The sequence below is a fragment of the Tenrec ecaudatus genome, chromosome 1 (assembly GCF_050624435.1).
Source record: "Tenrec ecaudatus isolate mTenEca1 chromosome 1, mTenEca1.hap1, whole genome shotgun sequence".
Classification (NCBI taxonomy): Eukaryota; Metazoa; Chordata; class Mammalia; order Afrosoricida; family Tenrecidae; genus Tenrec; species Tenrec ecaudatus.
The window spans coordinates 27,537,380-27,543,379 of record NC_134530.1 but is presented as its reverse complement, the minus strand read 5'-3'; positions in this window follow the sequence as shown (position 1 = coordinate 27,543,379).

Below are 6,000 nucleotides of genomic sequence, written 5' to 3'. Positions count from 1 at the left end.
CCAGCACAAACTGTTGGCTCCACCCGGGGCCTCATTCTGATAAATGCATACCCCAAAACGTATGCTAGCTCCACTCAACAGAATTTGATGTCTTGCTCAAATAAAAGTGCAAATGTAGGTTCCTGACCAGAAGGTGGCTCTTCTTCAAGACGTGATTCGGGGAGATGGGATTCTTTGTCTGTGGTTCTGGCACCTTGGGGGCAGTGCTGTCCTCTGCTGAGTCTTTCCCACAAGAAAGTATTCCATTTGGTGAGGAAGAAAGGGGGATCAGGAAGCAATGCGTGGGGAGTCCTGGACATGGCAGCCATCACTTCTGCCTGCATTCCTTAGCCCCCCGCTCGGTCACATGACCCTCTGTAGAGATAACAGGGTTGGGAAATGCAGTCCCTGTCTTGGAAACCACTTCCTAGTAACGGCGTTGCCGTTTGAAGGAAGATTGTAGGTCTCCGGCGGACAGCTGGGTGTCTGCCATCACCACCAAGAATCCCACAGCAGGTCCAGTAATTCATAATACAGCCATTGGTCAAGACTACGGTATATGTACCCATGTGGGCGCCAAGGACCATCCGTATTCCATCATCGGCACCAACTAAGCAAAAGCAGAGATGGGAAGAAAGCCAAGCACAGTTTCATTCAGCTGAGAAATGAAAACCTGTCGCTTTTGCGGCAAACTGGCTACCCCAAATGTGCTGTGGTTGTGAGGGAAGGGAGCAGGCAGAGATAAGAAGTCCTTCACCAAATAGCCCAAACATTTTATGTGAGGACGGAGAAGTCAGACTGGGGTCAGCTTGAAATGCTATTTTCAAGTAGGAAAGAATTGCCCAGTCCTTATGAATTCTTTTTCTTTTTTAATATCCTGTCCCTATCTTGTGCACAAAATACGAACATTAATTTACAAAGATTGCCCCGCTACAACCTGAACTCCGTGTGGTCCAAGCTCTGTGAGAATTACATCCAAAGAAGTATACTTCAACCTCAAAAGTAGCTCTTAGCTTTTCATGAATCTCTTCAAGAAAATAATCCTGGATAGAAATTAAGAGCCCGTGGCTTTATTTCTCAGAATCGTCTTCCCTTCCACAAAATAACCTAACAAGGATGGTACTTCTGAGAGTCTGTCTACAAGAAGGCTGATCAGAACAGGTGAAAGCAAAGTCTCCATCAGTGGGCAGGGGGAGGAGAGACTGGGACCTCTCACACATTGCCAAACCTTGTGCTAGCAGTGGAGCTGTGTGCGGCGCATGGAAGCAACCGAAGCATGAGGAGATGAGGAAGACGGGGCATAGCAAAAGATAAATGTGGAGCATACCAAAGGTGAAGTGAGAGATGGAACTAGAAATGAATCGGTGCTTCAGCACATGCAGGAAATCCCTGAACACTCGCTAGGGAATCCTCGAAATGGCTCTAAATTTATAGATGATGGACACAACAGAGAAAAGGGACTGCTCAGAAGTATGACTCGCTGTTATTGTTATTGCTACCATGTATTGACCAGACACTAGAAAGGACTGTTCACCCAGTATGTTGTCTGAATCCTTCATCTTTCTTCACTTTGTAGAGAAAGTAAAGAAGAGTGTTAGTCCAGGGCTGTCTAGAGAAACAAATCCAGGGGTGCTCACATATGTATAAGAAAGAGCTTTATATCCAGAAGTAATTATTTATCAGGAAGGCATCCCAGTCCAGTGCAACTCAAGTCCTTAAATCGGATGCTGGTCCAGAAGTCCCTCTTCCGACTCACATAGATAGCTTCAGGCCAAAGACAAAGACAGGTGAAGCAAGAAGATCACAGGCTGTCAGGTTCAGAGTCACGCAGATACAAGGTTCCTGGAAACAACAGAGTGCCAGCTCTTGAGATGGAGGGGCCCATAGGGGGCTGCCTCTGGGGGAGACAGCGTCCCAGCAAGCAGGACGGTGGAAGAACAGAGAAAGCATTTTCAGGTGTCTCCATTTCCTGCATCTCTCCTTCTTATACAAAAGGCTTATGACACCAAGGCAGTTGGACCCAATTAATAGGTTGGGCCCTGTCCCTACTCTTACCCAGGAGTGTCTAGTTGGCATAATCTCTAACTACCATTGAGAAGCTTACATGGTTTCTCTGAGGTCACACAGGTGATAATTGACTGAGTCAGGATTCAAACCCAGATCCATCTACCATCAAAGTCTATGTTTTTTCATCATTCTTCTAAGATCAGAAAGGCAGAATTCATAAAGAGATCCCTGGGGTGGTGATGTATCAGTCAGGTTTCCCTGAGAAACAGAGTCAATAGGGCAAGGGATATACAGCCTTAAGAGATCGTGTTTAAGAATGATGACTGGGGGTTCAGAAGTCTGAAATTCCTAAAATAGATGGCAGGCTAGAAAGTCAGCAAGATTCCTTTATCACAGCTTTTGTTTGGGTTTGTTTGTCTGCTTTTTGTTATTTTGCTTTCTTTTTTATGTTTGTGTTATTTTGTTTTCTATGTTGCAGTCTTGAGGCAGAACTTCTTTGGATCTGGGAAGGCTTGTGCTCTTAAAACTTTCAACTGCTTGAACCAGGCCTACTCACATTACTTAGCATAGTCTCCTTTACTTAAAGTCAATCAAATATCTTCACAGCAAAGCCTAGATTAATTGGTGAACTTGACACTAGCCATCCCAAATGGAATTCCCAATCTGCATAAAGATAGACTCAAAAGGCTACTGTGTTAGAGTAGACTCTCTTGAGAAGCCAAACCAGTGGCACCTGTATGTGTTTGTATATGTAGTTGTTGGTAGGTGCCATTGAGTCAGCTCTGACCTGTAAGTGACCCTCTGCACAACAGAATGAAGCACTCACTGCATGGTCCTGCACCATGCTCACAATTGTCCCTATGCCTGAGCCCATTGATGTAGCCACTTTATCAATCCATCTCTGTGAAGACCTTCCTCTTTTTCACCGCCCCTCCACTTTACCAACCACAATATCCATCTCCAGGGACTGGTCTCTCCAGACAATATGTTCAAAATATGTAATATGACGTCTTGCCGTCCTTGCCTCTAAGTAACACCCTGGCCTTATTTCTTCTGCTCCAGAGCATTTTATCCTTTGAGCAGTCCATGGTTCTTTCAATAGTCTTCTCCAGCACCACAATCCAAATGCATCTACTCTTCTACGGTCTTCCTTACTCAAGGTCCAACTTTTCCATGCAGATGATACAGTGGAGAATACCATGGCTTGGATCACATGCACCTGAGTCCTCAAAGCAACTTCCTTGCTCTCCCGTACTCTAAAGAGATCTTGTACAGCAGATTTACCTACTGCAATAAACCTTTTGATCTTTTGGCTGCTTCCATGATCCTGGATTGCAGGTCCAAGTAAGACAAAGTCCTCAACAACGTCAACCTTTCCTCCATTTATTGTGATGTCACCTATTGGTCCAGTTGTGAGGATTTGGGTCTTCTTTACATTGAGTTGTCATCCATACTAAAGGCTTCGATCTTGGATCGTCATCAGCAAGTGCTTCAGGTCCTCCTCACTTTCAGCAAGCAATGTAGTGTCATCTGCATAGCACCGCTCATTAATAAGCCTTCCTCCCATCCTGATGGCACACTCTTCTCATGTCATCCAGCTTCTCTGATGATTGGCTCAGCATATAGATTGAACAAATGTGGTGTGAGGATGCAACCCTCATGCACGCCTTTCCTGATTCAAAACCATGCAATACTCCCTTGTTCTGTTCATGCATCTGCATCTTGATCTGTGTATAAGTTCTGCATAAGCACAATGCAGTGTTCTGGAATTCCCTTCTCAAGGTTATCCCCAGTTTATTATGATCCACACGGTTGAATGCCTTTGCATAGTCAATGAAACACACATAAACATCGTCCTGGTATTCTTTGCCTTGAGCCAAGAACCATCTGACATCAGCAATGATATCCCTTGTGCTTAAATATAGGAAGGGATTTATATCAAGAAATGGCTTACACAGTTGTAGAACTAGCCAAGTCCAGCCTTGGTCAAGTCAGGCTTCTCTTGACTCATGGAAGCTGACTTACAGGAAGTGGGATGAAGAAGCAGAGATAGAGAGGGGCACAGGCTGGCAGATGCAGAGGTCAAAGTCATCCAAATGAATCCACCTTTGGTAGCCTACTGCTGGTTCTTGGTAACACACAAGGAGATCAGGGAACCAGACTTAAGATCCAGCTTTGGCAGAAAGCGAAGGACCAAAGAGAGTACAAGTCTATTTCTCTCTCTCTCTCTCTCTCTCTCTCTCTCTCTCTCTCTCTCTCTCTCTCTCTCTCTCTCTCTCTCATACACACACACACACACACACACACACACACAAGACTACAATCCCCAATGATAGGTCACCGGGCTGTGATCCAATTGATAGGTTGGGCTCCACCCTTAACCTTACCCAGGAGTGTCTAGTTGACAGAATCCCTAACCATCACAGCTACACTTCACAACCTCCAGCCCCAGAGACTTAGAAGCACAGCAAAGGTTATTGGAAATACAGAATGCTGTTTGGGCAAGTGTGTTCGATTGAGATCTCTGGAGAAGCTAAACCACTGATGCTGGTATGTGTATGTGCATGTCTATAGAAAGAGATTCATCCTATGAAATGGCAAAAGAAAAGAAATGGCTCACCCAGTTGTGCAAGTGAATAAGTACAGCCTGGTTCGATTCCATGGGTGGACTGTCAACTGGCCTTCATCTGGTCCTGTAGCTGCAGGGGATGCTTAGCAAGAAGCGGGGAGCCAAATGAATAAGATCATAGGCTGGCAGATGCAGAGCTGGTGAAGCTGAGGTCAGCTGGATAAATCCAAAGTGGGCAGTCCACTGATAGTTCCTGAGATCGGCAGGTGCCACCGTAGGAACTTGATGAACCAGATGCAAATAGAAGTAGAAGTGAGCTAGCTTGCACAGAATGTTAATCTATACTGAGTAGGCCACACCCCATATGAACGAAACCTCCCTCAATTGTATCAAGACTGTGACCACATTGACTGCTTGGCTGCTTCAAGAAGATCCTCTCATGGAGTTGACCGTGCTGTGTTAGATCATATCATGGGAGAATCCTGGTGCACCCAAGTTGACGTAAAACCTAACTACGCAGCAAGCACTGATGAACTACTCATTAAGTGTCAAGTTTTTCTAGCCCAACTCATTCTGAACATCGAAAAGCCATGTCTGTTCCAACATGAATCCACATGACTCAGAACAGAACTGGACTCCACATGGGTTTCCTTGACTGTACTCTTTCCAGAAGCAGATCACCACGCCTTTCTTCCAAGGGGCCACTGGGTGGATTTGAAGTTAGTAGTTGAGGGAAAAGCAATTGTACCACTTGGGGATCTAAGGGTGCTAAGAGAGGATGTGCAGCCAATTTGGATATTAGCCAAAATCAAGGTTCCAGAAATGTTTCAACAAGTTGACAAACCACTGAAAGCCCTCACATGTTTGTGTCAGGAAATTTGGAAGATAGCGATTTGGCCAACTGATTGAAGAGACCCATATCTGTGCCCATTCCAAAGAAAGGTGACCCCAAAATGCTCAAATCATAGAACAATAGCTTTAATATCACTTGCTAGTAAAATTTTGCTGAAGATCAAGCAACAGAGGTTTCAGTAGTACATTGACAGGGAGCTGCCAGATGCTCAGTCTAGATTCCAGAAAAGGACATGGCACCAGGAATATATTGGAGATGTCAGATCAATCTTGACTGAAAGCAGAGACTAGCAGAAAGGTGTTTACTTGTACTTCGTTGACTGTGCAAAGGCACTCGACTGTGTGGACCATAGCAAACAGTGGGTCACCTTGAGGAGAATGGGAATTCCAGAACACTTCATTGTGCTCATTCAGAACTCGTGCATGGATCACGAGGCAGTTGTATGAACAGAACACAGGAATACTGCATGGTTTATAATCAGGAAATGTGTGTGTCAGGGTTGTATCCTTTCACCATACTTAATCAATCTGGATGCTGAGAAAGTCAATAGAGAAGGTAGGTTAAATGAAGAAAATGAGGCATGAGGGTTGAA